The sequence below is a fragment of the Mustela nivalis genome (genome assembly GCF_964662115.1).
Source record: "Mustela nivalis genome assembly, chromosome: 5".
Classification (NCBI taxonomy): domain Eukaryota; kingdom Metazoa; phylum Chordata; class Mammalia; order Carnivora; family Mustelidae; genus Mustela; species Mustela nivalis.
The window spans coordinates 45,715,187-45,741,329 of record NC_139024.1 but is presented as its reverse complement, the minus strand read 5'-3'; the positions used below and the strand labels follow the sequence as shown (position 1 = coordinate 45,741,329).

Below are 26,143 nucleotides of genomic sequence, written 5' to 3'. Positions count from 1 at the left end.
AAACTGCCTCGTAAAAATAGCTCAGTGGTAATGATTAGTGTGCTGATCTCTTTATCCAGAAAAAAAAAGTCCCTGTTTTAATTACTATAGTTTTTAAATCTCTTAAATACTTAGTGAAATGAGAATAACAATGGCACAGTGTCATATGTTTATCAGAATTAAGTGATAAATGTAAGTTCTCAGTGTGTGAAGACTGACACGTGAGTACCCTATAATCATGAAATATTTTTTACTTAATAACAACAGTAGAAGCAATGGTCAGTGGGGATCTTCAAAGACCTAGAGGAAAATAACTGTCATCTTAAAATCGTATGTTTACCAAAGCTACTCTTCAAGTGTAAGGTTGTGATTCAACTATACTTTGAAAAAGAAAAAATGAAAATAAAGCATTTTTTTAAAGTAGGGTTGAAACAAAGACATCTTCAGATAAATAGAAATCAAAGGACTTCAACTAAGGCAACTTTCCAAAGGTGTATTTCACACAAAAAAAGAAAATAATCCTGCAAAAAGTCTATGATAAATTAAAACAGTAAAATATAATAACAAGGAACTTTTGTCCATATAAAATAGTAAAGAGGAATAAGCCTGACAGAGGGAGGAGACCGGGAAAACTTTTCCCCAAATAGCAACAGTAGAGCAGAACAAATCCTTCAGAACAACCATTTCAGGGCTCTGGAAATCAACTAAAGGCAAAGGGAGCAAAAATTTAAAAGGAAAAGGTGGGAGTGGAGTCAAATCTTGAAAGGAACATCACGTTTCAATGCTCCTTATGTGTATGATGCCATTCTAGTGAACTCTTCAGGTAGCTTTATTAGAAATTACTAAAATGTTTTTAAGAACTGGTAAAAGCATTTCTCTGGTTAGAAATCACTACTTTCCTTTTACAACCTCAGCAAAGCAGCACACTTTGTGTTAGCAACTGGTTACCCCCGAACTCGAGTATCAGTTGACAACCATCTGGTGCTTGTGATGGCTCCTTCCCTCCTCCTCTGCTTTCCACACAGAAAGTAAAGGCTGCACGCTTATAGACAGAGTCCTCATACAGCTTGCTCCTCATGGGTCAGGTACCCATGTCTAGCAGCACCAGATGATCTGTCATTATGTTCAGAAGCAGCAGAACCTTGTGGTTTCAGTATGTGAAGACGAATCAGAGCCTTCTCAGTTCTATTCCTGGACCCACTACTTACTCGGGTCCTGAGGTTTTGGACTTTATACAGTTTCTCTGTGGTTAAAATGAAATCCCCACAATATGGTTTGCCTTCAGTGTTTAGGACACAATGTGGTCAGGCTACAAGTTTATAATGTTTTCTAAGTAAAATCTAGGAGTAACCATCCATAGGGAATAAAATCCTACGCAGGATACTTCAACATTTACAAATGTTTATTTTAGAATTATCCCCTGGAGAATATTGTGTGTCTGTTTTAATTTCATGACTTTTCTCTACCTGGTAGTTAACTCTGATTGGACTCTTAAAGATTTAGATACAGATTTATTTTGTAATATAGCATCCTGCATCATATAATAAAAGAAAACCATGCAGGAGATATTTTGTTCCCCGTTGAACCAACCTTGTCGCTATGAAATTATAAGTAGTGGAACACAAGGAACTTAGCCAATTCAATTCTACATAACTATGAAAAGAACCTACTATTTTATGATCAAAATATCACATAAAACAGTGGGTGTAAATGGTTTTAAAAGTTAACAGAAATACCGCCCATAAAATTAACCTGTGAAAACTGCAAATTTTCTCTTGTGGCATTGTTAAATCACAGAAAACCTTGTTATTGTGATTGATCATAGCTGACCTATCTAGCACTAGTGAGGGCCAGGCACTGTGCTCTGCTTGCTGCACAGATTATGTCATTTAAATTCTTTCATCAACCCGAAGAGGAAGGTAGTTATTACCCCTTTTACAGATGAAGAAACTGAAGCTCAGAGAGATTCAGGGCCATAGCTGAGTGCATTACTGCCAATACGTGGTAGGGCCCATGGTTTTAAATACTATCTATACTGGCTTCCACAGAGCACCAAGGTCATGATTAAGTCAATGAAGCGAATAGTATATTTACAAATAAAAGGATGGCAGTGATAAAATAAAGGAGTTATAATTTTACAAAACTAGCAAGATAGCATTTGTATGTATTCAATATACTAGGCATTGTCATTATAGAAAGCATATAATACAGATATTGGTGAAAACAATGAGTCTTTCTTTGATTATGAACTTTTAAGAATTCACTGTATCCAGGTCAGCCAAGCACATTTTGAGTTTCCCCAAGAGATACAGTGTCATTCTTTGAGGAGTAACTGTATATATGGCACTATACGGTACTGAAGATCTGAGTTACTTTAACTCTGATGGGTACTTAAAGATAATTTATTACAATTATTCATTTTTAATAATGTAATTGAGATCTGAGGGTGCTCAAAGAATTAAGCAGCACTAGGACCCATGGATCTGGTATTTTAAACGCTTCCAGTCTCACTGTGAAGACAAAGGATATAAGCAAAAATTTAAAGGTTCAGGTTAAAAGGAAAATCAGGAGTACAAAAGAAACCATTATTGGATTTAGGGAAGACAGCATGAATTAGAGGAGGCTTCAGCTGGGCCCTTGGCTAGGATTTCAATGAGGAAAAGAGTTGGGTGGGGAGTAAAATCACAGAGGTTTCAAAGTTTGTGTTGGAGAACATGGAGGATGCCTGTTTGAGGGACTTCAGAAGATCAGTACTGGGGGCTGAGTTTCAGAATATGAATATTCTAGAAATCTAGGATAAGTAATTTGAAGTTTACTGAGGTTCCCTCTGGCCAAGAACCATCCAAGTGTAATTCTTCCTTGCAGGTAAGAATTTAGAACAGAAAATTGTTCACTTCCTTGTTGGTTCACGGTAATGCACTGCAGCTCCACTTCCTGCTATCTTTACATCTGTATCACTGCATCACATTTAGATATTCCTCTCATTTCTTTTGTCACCCCTTCTATCATACTTTGCCGAGACTTCTTAATTATTCTCCGTGAGAGTGGAGATTACAAAGATTCAACAGTAATCATCCATTCTTTCGTTCTTTTCCCTCTACAGTTTTCCCCTTACCAAGTTCACCAGTTCTTAGCGAATCATGAGTCATCTTTAGACAAAGGACTTCTAAATCTTTATCTCTGTTGCTGATCTTTCAAAGAAGCTCCAATTCTCTCTTGTCAAATGACAGTTAAAAAAGACTTGGAGAAATGTTATATTATGGGTCTTTTTTTCTTTAAATGAGAAATAAATGTTTAAGATAACATTTTTATATATTGTCAACCATTCTTACTCTGTAATGGATTTCTGTAAAATTTTCCATGGCATCAAAGAAAATTGCAACTCTTTTATGTCAAGGCCAACCAAGAATCACAAGCAAAACTGAGTCATTTTGTTTAGGTGTCAACTGCTTCCCCCCAAAAATAGCAGTTTGTGAGACTGTGAGTTCCTTAAAATTCAACAAATTGCAAAGCTGCATTTATAACTACAATTTCCGCTTAGTATTTTTTTAAAGATATTATTTATTTATTTGACAGAGAGAGCTCACAAGTAGACAGAGAGGCAGGCAGAGAGAGAGAGGAGGGAGGCAGGCTCCCTGCTGAGCAGAGAGCCCAATGTGGGGCTCGACCCCAGGACCCTGGGATCATGACCTGAGCCGAAAGCAGAGGCTTTTACCCACTGAGCCACCCAGGTGCCCCTCCACTTAGTGTATTTTATTGAAAAGCATTTTAAAAGTTACTTCTTGCCTCCAAAATCAGTACACTTTTTCCTTTATGATTTTAATATGTATATATAAAGCTCCTAAAAATTCTAAACTTTTCCTTACAAAACTTACTACCCAAACTTTCCCTATTTGTATCATTGGTACCACCAATGCCAAAAGCACTAAGGGCATTTTCTATTTTGCCTTCCACCTCGCATCCCAGTGGTCAACATCTGTTATGCCTTCTCCTTTCTCTAATAGTAATTTTTATGCTTTCTGTTCTAAGTGCCTCAATTCAAGTTCTGGCTCTTTGGACCATAGGATTGCAACAGTACTACAATCTCCTGATTAGTCTCCTCTTGCTTTTATTTTCTTTCCCACTGCAATCACTTACACGCTAAAAAAAAAAAAAAAAAAAAAAATTTGTCATGGCATTTTAAACAGGTACTATGTGATGAGATACTGTCTAACCTTATCTCTGCTATTCTCAAAACCAAACCTTATCCTTCCTTCCCTTATTTATTCATCTATCAAATAACATACCGAGTGCCAACCAGGAGTCAGGAATTACTTGAAGTGCTATTGATACATTCTTGCCCCTCACAGAGTTTATAACTTTGTGGAGGATACAGTAAATGGGAGATTACAATGCAGTTTCATAAGAGCTATAATAGAGGAAATTTAAGGCACCAAAATGCAGAGCAGGGGCTCCCATCTAGAATTAAGGGGCTTAGGAGAGGCTTTCTAGAGGAAGCTAGAGCCTGAAGGATTAGTAGGAACTTGCCAAGTTAAGAGAAAGAGGAAGAATTTGGGAGGCAGAGAGAGCATACCCAAAGGCCCAGAGTTAAATAAATCAGTGTCATATTGAGGAGCTGAAGTAAACTAAATGATTGAATCACAGTGTTTATAGAGAAAGAGATAAGACTAAAGAGGTAAACAGGGCCAGATTATGCAGGGCCTCTAACCAGGATTAGGGGTTTATACTTGACCCTAAGAGTGGACGTTAAATTGGAGTATGACATGATAATTTCCACTTCAGACTCATGGTGTGATCAGGGTGAAGAATGGATATCAGAGGGGCAGGACTAAAGCAGGAAGCTTACTTAGGAGGCTGTTGCAGAGACCCAGCCCTGCACTTGGAAATGAGAATAAGGGCAGGGACAAGTAGATGGATTTGAGAAACATTTATGACACAGAATTAACAGTATCAAGTGAAGAGAAGCAGATGGTGAGCGAAAAGAAATCGAGAATTCCAAATTTATAGCTTGGGCAACTTGGTAAAGGACGGCTTATATTAAAAAAAAAAAAAAGGAAATCTCAGGAGAAGAAGCAGGTTTGATAAGGAAGATCATGAGTTCAGCTTTGGGTAGGCTGCATTTGAGCAGCCACAGAGATATGTAAGGAGAGGAAGCTGTCGGGGATATTAAGATGGATGACTTTAGTATTTTAGAGTTTGAACAGCTGCAGGGAAAGATAAGGCCCATGACAACGGCCATGAGAGTGCATCTCAAGTGATGTGGCACTAAAGGCCATTAGAAATGAAAATCTTAAGAATAAAAAAGGCCAATATATAAGAAAGGTCATTGACATGAAAGTTAAACGGGGCTAAGAACAAGACTTTTAAGAGTAGTTAGGAGTCTTGGGAGAAGCGAGAGAGATGATAACCTACTTGACATAAACCTCAAAGAAGCATGTGAGGGAGGAGGGTTACGTAAGGACAGAGGGTTGGTAGTCTGAAAGGGACAGAGGAGAGAAGACACTTATCTCATCTCCCAACCCTAAAATGTTGTGTGGACCAATAAGCATCACTGTTTGAAAGCACTACATGAAAAGTGGGAGTCTTACATGGGAGCCATGTTGCCTTGAAGCAAGAAGGGAAAGGGATCATCCAGTGAGGAAGTGAGGACAAAAGGGAGCCTTTTATTACCAAGACAGTGGAAAGGTGTGAGAGGGACGGGAGTGTTGGGAGTTTGGTTTAGTGGACGTGAAACGTAAAGCTTGAAGTATGGAAAAGCATCAAGTATGTGAAGGAGTATATCGAACTAGACAAAGGGCATGTTACTTTTACATTGTAACAGTTTCTACTTTAAGAGGAAACCAGTAATAACGATGACATGGAACAAGATTTTCTAAGAATTATGTCTAGAGGTCACGTGATGGACTGCAAAGGTGGAGTGTGGAGAGCTGGGGACACAGGAAGGGGCAGGTTGCATCCGGGTCTCTCCAGTTCGAGGGCAGCACCCACATAGGCTGAAATGCTCAGGACGGTTTTGGCTCTAAAGGACCGATCTGCGCTTCTGCGAACCACTGTACTGTGACTTTCCACTTCTAGCCTGCATCATTTCTTTTGGCCAGAATTCACTCACAGAAATTTAGAAAATGTTTTTAAAAACTCCATCTGCAGATTTAACATAGAGAATCAAAGGTCTCAAATGCAAGTTTTGGTAAATACCTTATTCCCAACCTCAATTGTGTCCTTTACTTCTGTAGTTTGAATCACAAAATCTGGCTATATCTCCTTTTCAATTTCATCTAAATCAAACTGTTTATTTCTAAAAGTCAACGACTTCCACAAAACACTAGGGATCAAGTTTTGAGCAGAAAAAGAACTGTATGCTATTTTGCTGCAGGTGATTAGAGGCATAAGATTTTCAAACTAGAAAGATCCTCAGACACCATTTAGCAATAAGCAATGCCCAGAAATGTTGCATAACACTCATGATCACAGGAACAGATACACCAGTGAGTACTGGCCCTAAGAAAAAGAGAGAGAAGTCAAGTACTTGGTGCTTAGGATGACAGTAGATAGTAAAGTCCACTAAAAATCTAGTAAATCTATTATAACCAGTTCCACTGTTTTCAAGTTCTATCTTGTAGGTAGTGGATTTGAACAAATACTTTGCGAAATAAGAACTAGATCCACATACTGACTTGGATAAATACCCTCATTCTGACTATTCCCAAAAAACAATATCAGCCTCAAAGAATTTTTCTTAAATTGTTATCATTGTGATATTTAAAAGATTTGCTATAGGTTCTAAAGATAATCTTCAAAGAGGCATTCCAAAAATACTGTTAACACTAATTATTTACAGAGTTCTAGGGTATTAGTTTGGAAAGAGATACTATTCATTCAGATCCAGCTTTGTTAAAAAAAAAAAAAACACACAACACATTATTCTATAATGAAACGTTAAAATCAAAGTAAAAAATGAAAGACTGCATGTATAACTACTCAAAATAAAAACACTGAAAGACGATATACATTCTTGTGCCACTGAATAACAGAAACCTACACATAATATTCAATACAAATCGGAGAACTGTACATTTAGAAATAGCTGGGGGCACAAATCCAATGTAAATGACAAATCTGGCCTCTTTGGCACAATCATCTGGGGTAATGTCAAAGTTTGAACATGAACCATCTTCTATAACTACAGCCCACTTACCAATAATGTGTTCTAAATTTATTCTATTTATAATTCTATATTAGTGGTATTTCTTATAGGAGTATTATTGCCTAATACCAATAAAAATACCAAAATATCATGTTCCCTGTTTTATTAATAAGCTCTTTTCTTCCCTGGGGGCCTTAAGAACTAAGCCATCTTATGCTCCAGTGGCACTGAGGGTCTTTTAAACCCAAACTAGTTTAAAACTATATCTACTGGCATCTGTATGGGTACATTTACCTGCCCTGTCAATGCTTTTTTTCTCTTTAAAATACCTTGGGGCGCCTGGGTGGCTCAGTGGTTTGGGCTGCTGCCTTCGGCTCGGGTCATGATCTCAGGGTCCTGGAATCGAGCCCCGCATCGGGCTCTCTGCTCCGCAGGAAGCCTGCTTCCCTCTTTCTCTCTCTCTCTCTCTCTCTGCCTGCCTCTCTGCCTACTTGTGATCTCTGTCTGTCAAATAAATAAATAAAATCTTTAAAAAAAAATAAAAAATAAAAAAATAAAATACCTTAATAAGTGGTTGAACTGATTCAATCTAACATACCAAAATTAGAATTCTATTGTAGAATCCCTAATTTTAAACAATTCTTAGGAACAAAATATAACCTCGTGCTAAAATAGTTTTAACTTCTTTTTACATTAAACCATTTTTAAATGACGGTGATACTTTCTTGAATTAACAAGTACACTTATAGTTCAGTCTAAATTTTCAAGAATGCAACTCTGTCTCTGACAAACTGACAGATTTCCAAAATCTGATTAGCAAAGCTATCTTTGTGTTAGAAGGATAATTTTAGGTAGTTTACTGGGTATGTGGAAGTAAATTTACGATTTGTAAACTACTAATTTTATCCTGGTATCACTGAGAAATATAAGCCAAGACAAGTAATTTCTGTGCCTAAAATAATACTTATTGAAAAGAACACTTAAAATGAATTGAATAACCCAATGAGCTTAGAAACTACCTGGATTTAAGCTCTGCCTTTTCACTTATTAACCTAATCTCTTAACTCACATTCTCAGTCTTTCCACTACTCTTCTGAGAACTTCTTTGGCAATTCTAAATCTATAAAAAGAATTGGAAAAATATACTCAACAGAGGTCAAATTAACAACCCAGGCCACCTACTAGTATGTAAAATATTCAGTTTTTGAAAAAATCTGACTCTGTTACCAATCTGATTTGTGAAAGTAAGAAAATAAAAATCCAATCATTTTGCTCTCACTATTTCCTGTCTTTTTGTTAGGAACCATCCTGACAGGTGTGAGGTGATACCTCCCTGCAGTTTTGATTCGCATTTCCCTGATAATGAGTGAGGTTGGACACCTTTCTGTGTATCTGTTGGCCATCTGTACGTCTTCTTAGGAAAAAAAGTCTATTCAGATCTCTGCTCATTTTCTTTTTTTTTTTTTTAAAGATTTATTTATTTGACAGAGAGAAATCACAAGTAGACAGAGAGGCAGCCAGAGAGAGAGAGAGGGAAGCAGGCTCCCTGCTGAGCAGAGAGCCCGATGCGGGACTCGACCCCAGGACCCTGAGATCATGACCTGAGCCGAAGGCAGCGGCTTAATCCACTGTCTGCTCATTTTCTAATAGAATTGTTTTCTTTTTGGTGTTGAGTTGTATAAGTTCTTTCTATATTTTGGACATTAACCCCTTCTCAAGTATATCATTTGCAAGTATTTCCTCCCATTCAGTAGGTTGCCATTTTGCTTAGTTGATGGTTTCCTCTGCTGTAGAAAAGTTTGTGTTTGTGTTTTTTAATTTTGGTGTAGTCCAATAGTTTGTTTTTCTTTTGTTTCCCTTACCTCAGGAGACATATCCATAAATAAGCTGTTAAAAAGGCCAATGTCCAAGAAATTATAGCCTATGTTTTCTTTTAGGAGTTTCATGGTATCAAATTTCACATTTAGGTCTTCAATCCATTTTTTCAAGAGTTTAATAGAGAGAAGGAAAGGGACAGCATGGGCACATGAGCTGGGGTACAGGGAGAGAGAAAAGCACACTCCTTATTGAGCACAGAGCCTGGAGCCTGACAAAGGGGCTTGATCCCAGGACACTGAAATCATGATTTGAGCTGAAGTCAGATGCTTAACCAACTGAGCCACCCAGATGCCAGATTTTTAAGCCATTTTGAGTTAATTTCTGGGTATGGTATAAGAAAGTGGTCCAGTTTTCCCAACACCATTGAGTAAAAAGACTGTCTTCCTCCATTGCATGTTCTTGCCTCCTTTGTCACAAACAACTGACCATATGTGTGTGCATTCATTTCTGGGCTCCCTATTCTGTTTCACTGATTTATGTGTCTGTATTGGTGTGAGTAGCATACTGTTTTGGTCACTCTAGTTTGGCCGTGATCGTATAGTGGTTAGTACTCTGCGTTGTGGTCACTCTAGTTTTGTAGTATATCCTAAATTCTGGGATTGTGATACCCCTGGCTTGGTTCTTTCTCAAGTCTACTTTACCTCATAAAACCTTTTAACAAAGGATTTCAGAGAAATGGTATAGAACTTCCTGGAATATATTATTTTATTTTGGGATCTATAAATAGGATGCCTCCAAATGAATAACTTTTAGATATGCACCTGTTGTTTCACTACTAAATACCTATTTATACTTTGAAAGACTAATTTAATCATAGAGAAAAGCACGAGAGAATAATATTAGCTAACATCCATGTGCTCCCTACACAATTTTGTGAAATGCTGACATTATGTCATATTTATTTCAGACCAAAAACAGGGCCATATATCACTTGAAACTCCTTCCACCCCTCCTCGATTCCACTTCCTTCAGGAAACCATCCTCTTAAATTTGACTTAATATTTCTGTACATGTTATAATTTTACTACAAATGTATGCTACCCAAAAGCAAACCTGACTTTATTCTCAAGTTTTATGCACATGAATAACTGTATATACATCTGATGGGTGTTGAATGGTATCTGAGTCTTATGAAATGACATCTTAATTATTAACAGCTCAGGGTAAGTGGATTGAACTGTCATCTTTTGCAATTTTTCCCCCAATCCTGTAATTTTTAAATATATTCACGTAGACATATGAAGCACTAGTTCAGTCCATTTTAATGTGCTGTACAATACTGTATGTTATATACATGACACAATTTATCTATTCTCCTGTTGATGGACATTTAAAATACTTTCCATTTTTCACTACTAGAAACAATGCTGCTCTGAACATTTCTGAGCATGGCTCCTTGAGAACTAGTTTCTCTGGGCTACAAATGCCATACAGTAGGTTATGAGAATCCTAATTAAACCTCCCAAGTGTTTTACAAGTTAGCACCCCTGAAAGCAGTGCAAGTATTCATCCGCAGGCTCACACACATTTGACTTAAACACTGCTGCCACTCTGATGGAGGCAATGTGGTTGGTACTTGATTTCTGGGCAATGGCAGTGTGGTGCTGGGTAGCCAAGCAAAGAGGCTGCTTGGACTGCCCTTGCCTAAGAGTGCAGCTAGACAGCTGCCTCTACCACAGTGGTTTAAGATCCGAGAGAGGCAGCATTCCATCCACAGCCACACTCTTCCCAGGGGGTCCCCAGTCAATGACGGAGCACAGCAGGAATGCTGGGGCCAGGGCATTTATATTCAAGGTGAACTCATCTAACAAACACTTTGGGCTCTAGAGCTCCATATTAGGTTGGCTGAGACTCCATCAGATATATATTACAGTCCAAGGTGCTCTCTGCCCAATTCTGCTTCCCAGATGTTCATTATGCTCTGAAGGCTTTTTTCCTGCCTAATCCTCCCTTCTCGTTAATGTGTCACAGGCATTACCCCTAATATACTTCTCACACTTCAACACCATCTCAAGAACTGCTTCACAGAAAATATAAACTGATGTAATGTATAGATAAGAGCTCGAGCCTTTCCTGAATCACAATGCTTATTACCTCTAGAAGTTGGGCAGGTTATTTAAATACTCTGTACCTCAGTTTCCTCATCTCTGAAATGGGAATAGTAATAGTACCTGCCTTACAGGTCTGAAGGAATTAAATTAATATAAGCCCTTGGAACAACCTCGGGCACATAAGAAGCACTCAGTAAGTATCAGTTTTTATTTGTCCAATGTGATTTCCTTATTTATCACAAGAGTTGTGATTAAGCTTGAGGGTATCTAAAACCATAACTAAGTAAACAATGACCTGAGAATATTTATGGGTCCTTTCCTTGGATATGTGTGTGTACTGAGGTAAGTGTTATTACACGTGAGTAAAGACAGGGTAATCTCAAATAAAATATCAGTGATAAATAGTTCCCATCTGATTATCGTTGTCAATGATAAATCTATATTCTAAAACATGTTCCTCTACCATTTGTTTTGATTTTTTTTTTTTTTTTGCTCATAATAAATTACAAATACAGGTAACATTAAAAAATGCTAACTATAACACTCAAGAAATATCCTTGGGGAGGTGTGATAAAATGCCTTTTATAAACTAAGTTATACTTTCAGATTTTATAGTCTACAAATATTGAGACTGTTCTATTAGTTTCCTTTAGGGGTGATATTAAGAATCAGTCAAATAATATCATAAATATTTCCTAAGATAATGTAGAAGTCAGAATTAGTATTCTTTTTTAAATTGATTTTTTCCTGAAATTATTTCCTCAGAAATATCCACCAGTCCCTCTTTTTTAATCAATAATTTTTCTAAAATCTAGAGTAATTATAGTCCCAAATTAATTTATCTATGCAGAAAGATCAAGAAAGGTAAGCAATTAATGCATTCTCCCTAAACTCTTGTCCCCTGAGACTAGGTTAATAAGAATTTAGAAGACAATTAAGTCTTTAAGAATGACCCAGTCAAGAATTAATTGTAATCAGATTCTATTCCCTATCTTCAGTTTTAAAACTAGGGAGCTTGGCCAAATATAAACTTCCAGAATAAGTAGATGCTTATAAAAATAAAAGTCTTCATTAACTTTGTGAAATGTATTTTCTGTCTCATTCCAAAATTCTGTATTTCTCCATAGCAAGAAAAATAACCTCTGTATTATTCCAAAACCCCATATGAAATATATACCCAGAGGTCTGGGCCTATAGACCTCTGTAATGCATTTGTGAAAATAGATCATATATCCCATTCCACCCAATGGAAAAAACACCAGGATAGTATATTGGAAAATACTGCTGAAGCAAGTGGTGGAAAGTGACAAAGATTTGTACTATCTTATCAGTAAAATGAGTAATATTACCATCTTTCAATTGACTTGTATAATAAATCTCTATTGAGTTTCTAAGACATATATGTTATTAAAATATATTTCTTATCAGACTGTATCTGCTTTTACATACCGTCATTTAGCTCATCTTCTTCATTACCACTTTCATTTCTTTTTTAATTGTTAGCGAAACTTCAGAACAGATCAGGTTCCAGGTTTCTGGGTAAATGAGCAATGATCAAAATTTCTCTTCCCTCTAAACCACCTCCCCCCCCCCCCCAAAAAAAGGCCTGATCTTTATGCAGGACAAATCCTATTTAATCATTAAACTTTCCTCTGAGTAAAGTGATCACCACTTTATTTAGTGATTAGAAACATCTAAGAAATTGGATTTTTCAGAACCATGTGCTACAGTATGTTGACTAGGATTTTGCAAAAATAGCAATCCTTGAGCAAGTGATTTTGAGAAACACTAGACAAAACAAACAAAAAAAAATAGGGCTCCTTCATTCAGCATTTGAGTTCTCAGAACTCTAAAAATACTATTGTGAGCTGATAATCTTTGAGAAGAGGCTGCATAACATGTGAATTAATCATTCTTATTTAACTAGAAAATACCCTTTCACAGCCCAAAAAGAGTTGTAAACAGTAATGAAAGACTAAGCATGTGCAACTGTTAAGACAGGGTTAAGCAAGCCCTTAAATTGGTCAACAGTTTATAACAAAGATCAAAACCTATAAGCAGTAGTTATTATTCTATACTAGAATAAGGATGGCATTTTTTGGAGAAAAAAAATTTCATTCAAAAGGAGGTATATGTATCATTAAAGATAAAAATTGACTTAATTTCAAATGAAGGGAGATTTGTGGTTGAGCTAAGTAGTAAAATATAAGTCTAACAGGGGACCCCTACACAAAATTTCAGGAAAGGACTTTCCACTTTCTGGTAATACAAAATAAAAACATCTCAAGGAGGAATCGGCTTGTGATTTGAAGCTATTCCTCTCTTGGGATTATTTATTGGTATAGCTCCTTTTCAAAGTTGAATTTATTAAACAGTAAGAAACTTCACAAAGTTTCCCAAAACTCAAGAGGGATCAAAATTTTAAAAGTCAAATATAGTTTATAGACATGGTTTCATGAATTCACCCTGTTTTCTGTTCTGAGGGCTGGTCCTGTCATTTCACGAGAGAAGTGCCCAGCAGCTGAGCAGGGCAATGCGGCTACAACTGAGTCACTGGGAGGCCGCAACTGGTTTAGGGAAAGCTAGCAAAGCTTAAATCATAAGCATATGTGGAGTAAAGAAATCCCCGCTCTTCTTTCTCATTCAAGCTGTATTAGTCACTTTGTTTTCCCATAAGCTGATAACAATAACATTTTGTGGATTCTGTGGTATCTGGAAAAAGAAGGAAGGTTTATATTTTCAAATCCCCAGTTAAGAAGGAATTTTTCAATAGAGGAGATTAAAAATTTGGAGTGATGCTGGTTGTAAGTAAATTATCAACTGTGGGACACTCCAAATTCTTCACATACCAAGCAATGTAAAGGCAATATGAAAATTATGACTTCAAGGGAAAGTTTTCAACTTCATAATCTGAATGTAAGACAGTAGGGACAACATTTAAAAATGGGCACATCATTAAACCAACTCATCAGGGTAGGCTAAAGGACCTAAAAGACACGAATATGAAGTATTCCTGATACTCCACCACCAAATGAATGAATAAACAAATCCATGAACTCTCCTTTGAAACCATAGCACAGGAAAGTCTTAACACGATCATGAATCAAACAAACATCTCTTCTAACTGAGAGAAGGATTTTTTCTTGAAACATAATATGAAACCTTACAGTTTACATCGCTGTGTATTACATTTTAAAAGGTACCAATTTCAAGTTTTGTAGAAGATAGTCTGTGTTTAACACCCCTTAATTGTATCCAAACACAATATCCAAGGCCTTAACACAGAAGTATGTGACAGGGGCGCCTGGGTGGCTCAGTGGGTTAGGCCATTGCTTTCAGCTCAGGTCATGATCTCAAGGTCCTGGGATCGAGTGCCGCATCAGGATCTCTGCTCAGCAGGGAGCCTGCTTCTCTCTCTCTCTCTGCCTGCCTCTCTGCCTACTTGTGATCTCTCTCTGTCAAATAAAAAATAAATAAAATCTTTGAAAAAAAAAAGTATGTGACAGATTTCTAAAAACCATCTGAAGTAAGAGAAAGTGAAACAAAGGATACCAGGATTAAAGCTGGGGAGATTTCCATATTGTGCTTTCAAATAATCCCGAGGTTCTATGTATCAGGGAAGCTGTGTTTTGCTCCTTTTAGGGGTAATTGGAAATGAACTCAACTACTTACTCTGACTGGCTTCCTAAATCTGAGGATTAGGTTCACACAACTAAAGCCAAGATGAAGCTTTCCTTTAAAACAGATGACATACATATGTATCTACAAAATACATACATAGTCTCTACTGACTTAGCATGCAAATACTTACCATGTCTATGGCTATATGCAAATGAGTTTATATATGCATATTTTTATATATCTATAGTTCTATATATCTAGAATTTATATTCATATTTATTTATCTGTTTATAGAATTAATCTGTTTATAGATTTGGATTAATTCCATAAAAGCAACTAATAGCTCCTTGGAATAAAGGCAAAAGCTGCAATATTAGTTTCTAAAATGGGAATTTCAAGTGACCCCTTTTAAGAAGATACACAAAATAAGAAGGTTTTAATATTCCCAAGAGCAAATCTTCTCCAAGACTCCAGTTCAATATAAACAGTGACTAAACATATTATAGAAAAATGATATTTTCTCCAGCTCAGAGTCACAAGAGCCTTGGTTTAAAGACTGCTTTCCAAGTTTTCCACTGTTATCAACTTTTAACAAAATATTTAAAAAGTTATAAAATAATCAAACGTCTCAACTCAAAACTTATTTTCAACAAAAACCCCTAAAAGTTAAGTCTTTTCCTGTGACCAAAAACAACATCTCATGACTGCAAACAAGTTTTTCTTCTATGGCAAAGTATTTTTTACCTAAAAAAAAGGCAGAGGTTGGTTTTCCCTTAAGCTCTTTAAATATAATTATACTAATAGATGCAGATGATTGATTTTAGAGTGCCAAATCAGGTAAAATTACTACCATTTTTGAAAGGAGATTCTTTCTGCCAACAACAAGATGTATTTCATGTTATGTGTTAAGAAATGAGTTACAGACACTATCTCTGTTGCTTTAGTTAAGTCTTACTCCGCTGAGGCTCCCCCCTCCACCCCATTGTTGTTGTTTTTTTTTCCCCAAGTTTTTATTTCAATTCCAGCTAGTTAAAGTACAGCGTAATATTAGTTTCAGGTGTACGATATAGTGATTCTGCCAAGCCTTTTAACTGTATCCACAAGTGTGCCTTTGTGACCTTATTTAGTTAAGTGCCTGTTAACCCCTTAAGTCAAGTACCCTATTTTCTTAATGAAAAAAGGTTGCATTTTCAACTGCAATTTTTAAATCCTTATGTTGCTTGATTCACTTTTGTGTTGGACCCTGTTAGTCCCTCTTTCCTGAAACTCATCGTTTAGCCTCACTGCTACCTTTCCAACATTTGGCTCCTTCCCTCTGCTGGGCTAATACCCAATAATCTGCTAACACTGACATATGGAAAGGGAGAATATAAAATTATTTTATGTTTACTCCCTGATTTTTAAATTTCTATTCTCCTGCAGTATTGTGGAAGAATGGATGGAAAGTGTGTTTTTATTAATTTCTTGATTGCAAAAAGTTCTATCTCTAGTAACAAATTGCCAGGGGAAAAGAGACAGTAACTTACGTGCTATAGTTCTCTAGGTCTAGGATAAACTGTTAAAGATTTTTAGACTGAATTCCAGTACATTGTCTTAAGACACTCTTTGACATCAGACACAGCAACTTCTTTCAAGACATGTCTCCAAAGGCAAAGGAAACAAAAGCAAAAATGAACTTTTGGGACTTCATCAAGATCAAAAGCTTCTGCACAGCAAAGGAAACAGTCAACAAAACAAAGAGGCAACCCATGGAATGGGAGAATATATTCGCAAATGACATTACCTACAAAGGGCTGATATCTAAGATCTATAAAGACAGTCATCTGTTTTGAAATAAACTTAATCCCACCTCAAAGAAATACTTGAGAGGAATGATAGCATTCCTTTATAAGAAAATACAGCAATATAACAAATACAGCAAATGTAACTTTAAATATAGTTTGTGAACTCCATAATTAAAATAAGCAAGTCACTTAGATATCCATTATATTATCTTTTATAAACAAAATAGTTATATTCTTGTATTTAAGAAATAAGATATGTAATGCCAATCACTTACTACCATACTTTTTTTTTATAGTGTGTGAAACTCAGTGCCTTTTGAGTCTGAACTCTCAGTCTCTACTCAGAATCAGCCAACAATTCTACATTTGCAGTAAATATACCTGAAAAACAGTGCGCACGTTACCCACCACAAGTATGCTAGGTCTGGGTCATGGATAATCAGAGGTCATGGAAGATCAGAGGTTTAGTTGGGCTTATGGCAGAACAGTTAGAACACTATGGAATTCAAGATAATACAACATGGGGAAAGGATTCACACAGGATGTGCTAAGGAAAGTTCAATAGTTCGCACTATAGAACAAAAATAAAATTTGTAATTCAACTCAGTGTGCTGCAAAGGGTCCTTATCTTCTTGGACCTCCTGCTATCTGCATCCCAGACTTCTGAAGCTAGGGTCAAGGTTTCTGGTCTAACATGCAAACAGATTGGAAGCTGATACTACAGTCATCACAACAAGAAAAAGCTGAACAAACTCAAAATTAACAACTCTTTTTAGACCAATCATGCTGCCTGCAAAATTGAAGAGACAAAAAGCCAAATACAGATACTCATATAGTTTACTGGGAGCAGAAGGCCAGGAGCCACCCTGACACTGGAGCCAATTCTTTGAACTCTAATTGAAGAATTGCTGGCTGCTCAGTGAAGACTAACTTGAGGGTTAAAAACACCCAGGGAGCCCACCCATGATTTGGGGGGGGGGGGAGGTGTGACCCTTCCAGTTTTATCCTCCAGGAACCTTACCAGGTTCTCACGGTGAAGATCAGAGAAATTCCTTTACGCTTACAGCAGAAGGAAGGCAAAATAACCATTTTGAAATAATCCCAAAGTTTCTGTTCTCCTTAAAAAAGAGCACTGCTAGCCTTCAAAATGGGGGAAGGGGGTTACCCATCTTAGGCTCACTAAAGACTGAGACCTAAACAAAGGACTGGATCATGCCTCCCCTCCCCCAACATTTTATAAACACATCAGCAGGGCTCCGGTATTACAGGAGATGACAGGTAAAAGAACTGCAAGCCTCAGACTCTATTTAAGAAGGATGCAGGAAAATCCAGAAAGAGCAACAGAGACAAAAACAAGGACACTGAGAAAATTTTGCCTCTAACACCACAGCTACAGCGGACTCTAACCAACCTAACTCCAAGCCAGAGAACAAAACCCGTACAACTAAAGGCCTGTCTACTTAGTTTCTTTTACTCCATATATCATAACCAGCTTTCAACAAAAAATCACAAGGCATCCTAAAGAGGTAAAAAATACAGTCTGAAAAGACAAAGCAGTCATCAGACCTAGAATTAGACATGAGAGAGATTTTGGAATAGTCAGACCAGGAATTTAAAATAACTAAGATGAACATGCTAAAAAATCCAATAGAGGGCACCCGAATGGCTCAGTTGAAGTGACTGCCTTCGGCTCAGGCCATAATCCCGGGGTCATGGGGTCATGGGATCGAGTCCCACATCGGGCTCCCTGCTCAGTGAGGAGCCTGCTTCTCCCTCTCTCTCTGCTGCTCCTCCCTCAGCTTGTGCTCTCCCTCTTGCTGTCAAATAAATAAATAAAATCTTTAAAAAAATACAATAAAAAAAGAGGATAACATGCAAGAACATAAGGGTGATGTAGGAGAGAAATGGAAACTCTAAGAAAATCAAGAACTCTGAAAAATCAAAATCATAGTCACAGAAATCAATATTGTATTTGATGGGCTTGTTAGTAAACCAGATACAGGAGGAAAAAATTTAGTGAACTCAAAGATGTCAACAAAAACTTCTAAAACAAAAATGCAAAGAGAGAAAAAGAATAGGATACTCAAGAACTGTGGGACAAAAGATATAATGTATGTCTAATGTGTATACTAAAAGGAGAAGAAAGAAAGGAACAGAAGAAAGATTTGAAGTAATAATGCTAAGAATTTTACAAAATTATTGACACATGCCAAACCACGGATCTAGGAAATTCAGAGGGCTACTAAGCAGGATAGATACCCTATTGCTCCACCGAAAAAAACCAAAAAACAAAAAACAATTGGTATGTTTCAGATATAACTACACAAACTGCAGAAAATCAAAGATGAAGAGAAAACTATGAAATAAACCTGAGGGGCAAAAACACCTTATCTACAGAAGAAGAAAGTTAATGATACATCGGACTTCTCCTCAGAAACCATGTAAACAAGAAGAAAGTACAGAGAGATACTTACAATGTTTAAAGAAAAAAAAAAAAAAACACCATCTAGAATTCTGTATCCAGCAAAATTATCCTCCAAAAGTAAAGAAGAAATAAAGACTTCCTCAGACAAATTGAAGAAATTTGGGCCAGTAAACCTACCTTGCAAGCAATATTAAAAGAAGTTCCTCAGCAAGAAGAAAATGATATAGGTCAGAAATTCAGATCTACATAAAGAAAGGAGGAACATTACTTTTCTATCTTAATTTAGCTAATTGATAACAGTTTGTTCAAAATAATTATGGTAATAATGGGTATGGACAAGGGAGATAAGTAACAGCACTGTTATAAGGGACAGGAGGAAGGAATTGAGACTATTGTGTTTTAACACTCCTAGAGTGTCCATGAAGTGATAATAGTGTTACTTGAAAGTAGACTTGTATTAGTTGTAAATGTATATTACAAACTCTAAGGCAACCACTCTAAGTTTTTTTTTTTTTCTTCAAAGAAGTATATGTGATACACTACTGAATAGAAAATGAACATAGGGGGCGCCTGGGTGGCTCAGTGGGTTAAGCCGCTGCCTTCGGCTCAGGTCATGATCTCGGGGGTCCTGCGATCGAGTCCCGTATCGGGCTCTCTGCTCAGCAGGGAGCCTGCTTCCCTCTCTCTCTCTCTGTCTGCCTCTCCATCTACTTGTGATTTCTCTCTGTCAAATAAATAAATAAAATCTTTAAAAAAAAGAAAAGAAAAAGAAAATGAACATAGGGTCAGATTGTTTCTTATATTAATGAACCCCTTGGCCTGCCTTTACTTACAGTACCTGTTACATAGGTCTTTAGGAGTTCTGTGTATTTCCAGTTTTGGATCCTCCAATTGCTCTATCTTTTTCCTGTTCATCTTTCAGCAAGATGGTGAATATGTTAAGGAAACAAACAAAAAGAGCTGCACACAATAAAAGATCCAACAACCACACTGACCAAACCCGTGGAAGTTTGGCCCTTGCCTCCCCATGAACATATAACTGGGTATTCATTGAATACGAAAGAACTCTCTACAGACATGTCTAATAATACTAGTAGTAAAGATAGATCTCTATCTCCAGTGTCTAGAACACTATCTGGCATACAGCATACACTCAACAGTTATTGAATAAATAAGTGAATTGATGTTAAAAAGAAGAATATTTGATACCTACTGAGGGGCAACAAAAATTTTTTTGAATGTTATTTTGTCAACTTGGTTTAACATCCATCTTAGAAATAAGATGAAGTCTCCCATATTGTTTTGTATTTCTTTTTTTTTTTTTTTAAGATTTTACTTATTTATTTGGCAGAGAGAGATCACAAGTAGGCAGAGAGGCAGGCAGAGAGAGAGAGGAGGAAGCAGGCACCCCACTGAGCAGAAAGCCTGATGCGGGACTCGATCCCAGGACCCTGAGATCATGACCTGAGCCGAAGGCAGCAACTTAACCCACTGAGCCACCCAGGCGCCCTTGTTTTGTATTTCCAAAGTCTAACTCTACACAAGTATTTAAGACTATGCCTGGGAAAAATCTTTTCTTTTTTTTTTTAAAAGATTTTTTTTTTTAAATTTATTTGCCAGAGAGAGATCACAAGTAGGCAGAGAGGCAAGCAGAGAGAGAGAGAGGAGGAAGCAGGCTCCCTGCTGAGCAGAGAGCCCAATGTGGGACTCGATCCCAGGACCCTGAGACCATGACCGAGCCGAAGGCAGCAGCCTAACCCACTGAGCCACCCAGGCACTCTGGGAAAAATCTTATATCTGGCATATTAAAAGTTGGTGAGACTAGGTGTCTGAGTCCTTAAACATAAAAACAGTCACTTGTGAAAAAATACTTTGAAAGCTTTTCAGATATGCTTGCATATTTAGGCAGCCTCTCCCTGTGATTAAAGCCAATATCATGGAAACTGATTATAACTTTTCAAAATATCTAGGGATGATGGTGAATCAAAATGTACAAAGCAATCAAAATATGCCCTTAATTTTAATTTCATATGGTTTGGCACTTAAGAAAAAGAACAGTTAATACTAAACTATTCCTTCAACAAAAGCCAGAAGAGACAAGTGAAATAGGACCTCTCTGACAACTCATCTCCCCCACATTATTTATTAGGTACACTATGTTCTCTTACAGCACCCTACACTCATTTCCACTGGAGGCTTATTTAAAATGTCTATTTATTTATCTCTCTCCCCAGTTACACTGAGTTCCTTAAGAGCATTTACCAGAATGAATGCTTGGCACATAAAGACACTCAATGTGTTTGTTCAATGAATATATAATTCAAAGTACCCTAAAAATTTTCTTCAACTAAGTTTACAGGGATCACAGACATGACTGGGGACTAGCTCTAGAAGACCAGGCAAATTTCTCGGTTTACTGGTTGATAACGTTTTTGTTTTTGTTGTTCCCCTTACCCTATCATTTATTTGTGTTCCCTTAGATCAATATAGCATACCCAAAGGGAAGTAAAACTTAGACAGCTATAAAAATTATTGGTATGACTGTGAACCCACACCAAAGCACATTCACATTACGTCCTGTTCGCCTACAACATGTTCTTTTCCTACATACAGCATTATATTGCCAAAAATCAGTGAAACTATCAAGTTAAAGTGGCTATCCTTCTATTTGAAAGATGTCAGAGAAAATTTTTTACCTCTGCAGGATAGCATTTACAGTTTCAGACAATGACTTCCTTCCTCACTGAAAAATAACACATAGCTAATAGCTAATAGCTAATAAACCAACATCTAATGCAACCAATGCACATCAGAGGCATAAGGGTATTCCAAAGAAAAACAGAACTTCCATTCTTTTTCAGTTTTTACCAAAAAAGCCACATGAATTCTTACCAAAGTGACATATAAACATCAACCTCAATTAAGATAAAATTTAGGAAAAAAGGCCAAAACAATGTGATGACTTCCAGGGCTTTAGCTGGATGAAATCTCCTTGTGGGGCAGAATATAATTTCAGAAGAAACCTATTTACTCTGTGTTTACCATTTAATATGCATAATTATGGTATATATCTGCTTGTTTTGTCTTTTCTTGACATTAGAATGAAAGATTAGAAACAGGGATAGAATACATTATAAAACTAACACAACAACCTTAACAATCATAGTATAACAGATATCTAAAAGTTTAGTCTTGCTAAATGATAGGGACTATTCAAAACCAAATGGTTTGGTTTTCTCAATTTTGTTCTTTAGTTGCAAAAGAAGCATGAATATTTTAATTCTAGTTAACTACCAGATAAATCTTTTTTTCCCTTTTTTTAAAATAGATTCAGTTAGCCAATATACATCATTAGTTTCAGATGTAGAGTTCAATAATTTATCAGTGAGGTATGACACCTGGTGTTCATCACATCACATGCCCTCCTTAATGCCCATCACCCAGTTACCCCGTTCCCCCATCACTTCCCCTCCAGCAACTGTTTGTTTCATATAATTAAGAGTCTCTCATGGTTTTTCTCTGTTCTCTAATGACTTCCCATTCAGTTTTCCCTCCCTTACCCCATGATCCTCTGCGCTGTTTCTTATATTACACATAGGAGTGAAACTGTATGATAATTGTCTTTGTCTGACTGACTTATTTCGCTCAGCATAATCCCCACCAGATCCATCCACATCAATGTAAATGGTAAGTATTTATACTTTCTGATGGCTGAGTAATAGTATGATGGCTGAGTAATGTGTATGTATCTCACATATTCTTTATCCATTCAGACCAGATAAATCTTATTGTGAAATATTTTGACATCAGAAATAAACTGAATGCACTCAACAAATATTTCCTGAGTGATTCCTAGCAGCCAGGCTCTGAGGATATAGCAGTGAGGAAATCCTTGTCCTCACAGAGGATGCATCACATTTGTGGGAGATAGACAACAAATAATAAGTGAATTATATACATGTTATGAGGTGATAATTAGCACAGAGAAAAACAAATAGAGCAGGGAGACAGAGAAAGCCAGCCCGAATGGAGAGGTGCTATTGAAGACAGAATGATGCAAGGACAGCTTCACTGAATTGATAAATGAGGAAAGACTTGAAGGAGGGGAGGGCAAGGGACAGAGAAAGGCACACAGCTTCAAGAGAACAGCAAGGGCAAAGATCCCGAGGTGGGAGCGCACCTGAAGTGTATAAGAAACAGCAAGATTTGGGATGCCCACTGAATGAAACCGCCACTGAATTCACATAGATTTCCTATCTGTTTATAACCCAAATCCCACAAAACATCACCACACTGTTTGGTTTGTTCAGGGAATTATAACATTTAGGGAGAGAGAGAAATTTATAGTTTTCAACCAAATTACCTAGCTTTCCACAACTGCTTTTTCACAGTTGTTAGGGTACTGCTTATCTTCACAGCTACCAGTTTAAAATTTAGCAGAAAGCTCACAGTTGTTGTCATTTCTATTTTCACCATTATACCAAAAACTGCATTTATAAGATGTCTGTCCTACAGATGCATGTCATTTGCATGTGATATATATGGATAACATTCCTTTAGATCCGGAGAGGAATGTCATGCAATGATTAAGAGCCTGGGCTCTAGAGCCAGACTGTGTGGATCTGAATCTCAGTCCAGTCACTTTCTAGTTGGGTAGTTACTGAAATTTACTTAATCTCTTTATGTCTCTGTTTCTTATCGGGGAAAAAAAAAGTAATAAAATGGATAAAATGTAAAATGAATAAAATGTAAATTTATCCATAAAAATGGATAAATTGTAAGAGTCTCATAGGGCTGGTTATGAAATTAAGAGAATGTAAAGGCACTTAGAGCCTAACATATGCCTTTAAAATATGCTAGCTGTTGAGGCTATTTTTACTCTTACTAATACTGATGGAAGACATCTGGGTTTTGTTTTTGTTTTTTCACATGTCATAACCAAACTAAGGAAAAACTCTTTAATTGCTCATCTTTCTCTTGATGGCAACAGTAAAAATCATTCTTTAACTTTTTTTTAAAAAAATATTTTATTTATTTATTTGAGACAGAGACAGTGAGAGAGAACATGAGCGAGGAGAAGGTCAGAGGGAGAAGCAGACTCCCCATGGAGCTGGGAGCCCGATGTGGGACTCAATCCCGGGACTCCAGGATCATGACCTGAGCTGAAGGCAGTCGTCCAACCAACTGAGCCACCCAGGCGCCCCCATTCTTTAACTTTTTAAGATTCAAATGCATAATAAGATTTGAATGCAGATGCATCCCTGTCTTTAAAGAGCTATTTTTAAATGTCAAGAAAACAAACAATACATTCAAATCAGGTCACCTTCTGATAATTTCTAAGTTAGAAGAAAATATGACTTTTAATACCTAATACATATGAGTGCTCAGCAGAGTGTAAAAGGTACACTTAAAAACAAATTCTTTGGTATTTTATAGCATTTAGGAGAAAAATACAATCAACTGATAAACAGAGGAGCAGGCAGGGTAACTATTCCGAGGATATTTAGTCCTTACAAAGTATAAAATATTTCTGGAAAATGCATATTTATATTAAAAGTTCCCTTATAGCCTAAAGGTGTTCTCTGTGTCTATAAATATCCCACGTGAAATACTAATTCCCCCACATTCTTTTCCCCAGACTTTGGCATCATCTCTCTACTTCCTTTTTTTTCCTCCAGTGAGGAAGAGAGCTCATGCTAGCACGTGAGGTAGGGGAGGGGCAGAGGGAGAGAGAATCTTAAGCATGCTCTGCGCCCAGCCAGAGCCAAAGTTGGGGCTCTGTCTTACAACCCTGAGATCAAAACCTGAGCCGAAATCCAGAGTCCAGCGCTTAACTGACTGAGCCCCCGGGGTGCCCTAGCAATTTCCTTTCTCCTTTCTAGTCCTATGATTCTGACTGCCTTAGATACTTCACATGAATATACTCACACACAATTTCTTATGGGAAGAATTTTCTTTAAGTATGTTTTACTGAAACTGCATATTCAGTGCCTAGCTTTTCAACCTAAACTGAATGGAAATGATTTTTTTCCAGGTAAATCCACCATGTGTACATGTGGGATAGGATAAGGGAGTCAATGGGAGGTGGAAAGAGAGGTCAAACTACATCTGCTTGCAGGCCAGCTGCTTCACTGCATTTGCCCTCGTTCTAGGGTAACTCCTTAATCTCTCTTTTAACAAATTCCTATTTCTAAATAACATCTCCCCCACACAAATTCTCCAGGGCCACTTTTAACACAAACACCACTAGAATGGACTAAACATTTTAAGTCTTCTCATGCATTTACTTGCAGCATTTTGATTCTCTGAGGCCATGTGAGATTTATAATAGTTGCAAATTCCACTGAGCACAGACTACAGGTCTGGGGTAATCCAAATATTACAGTAATCCATAGCTTAATTAATTAAAATAAAAAAGTTTAAAGATTAATAGTCGTTACATCTTTAACTGTTTGTAATTGAAAAACAACATAAATGCTTGCTAATTACATACATCACACATTAAGTATGTGACATACATAAAGCTAAACTTTCATTTCCTATGTAAAAATCCTATTACCTTGAAATACACAAACAATACTAAAGTTTGTCCAAAAACATTGAACAAATACAAAATCATTCTGTTTCACTCATTGATGAAGAATTGTTAGTTTTACTCTACGAAGCCATATTTCCTTACATAATTCAGAATCAGTTTCAAATAATCATCCAATATACATTCCCTTAAGGTTATGCAGTCTTCAGATAAGACATCTCTGACATTCCAGAACAGAAGATTTTACCTGGGCTCTCAATCGACAACCATTTGTTGAGCATCTATTATGTATTATGATAGTTGTTCTAAAGAAAAAGAAAAAAGACCTAATACTTGACTTCTGGGATCCTCAAGATTTAGTGCCAACTCAGGTGAAGAAATGTAATTAAATTTGGTGTGATACATGCTATTATAGTGCTTCCATGCTCAGGAACCATACAGGAAGTGTCTTTAGACTGGGAGAGTCTGGACATTTAAGCTGAATTATATTAGCAGAAACAATGGGGCATGAAGCAGTATGTACACAGAAGTGTGACAGACAGTGACATGCACAGGCAGCTAAAATTTTTCTTTTTAATGACTTATTTTATATTAGAAAGAAAGAGTGCACGAATGAGGAGTTGAGTAGGGGCAGAGGGAGAAGGAGAAAGAGAATCTCAAGCAGACTGCCTGCTGAGCGCAGAACCCTACATGGGGCTTGATCTTATGACCCTGAAATCATGACCT

At 36.9% G+C, this 26,143-nt stretch overlaps 1 protein-coding gene across 1 annotated transcript in view; it reads right to left on the bottom strand.

The window, feature by feature from the left end:
- Positions 1-26,143, bottom strand: part of ME1 (malic enzyme 1) — a 181,133-nt gene that overhangs the window by 49,544 nt on the left and 105,446 nt on the right. The gene's annotated exons all lie outside the window — the stretch shown is intronic.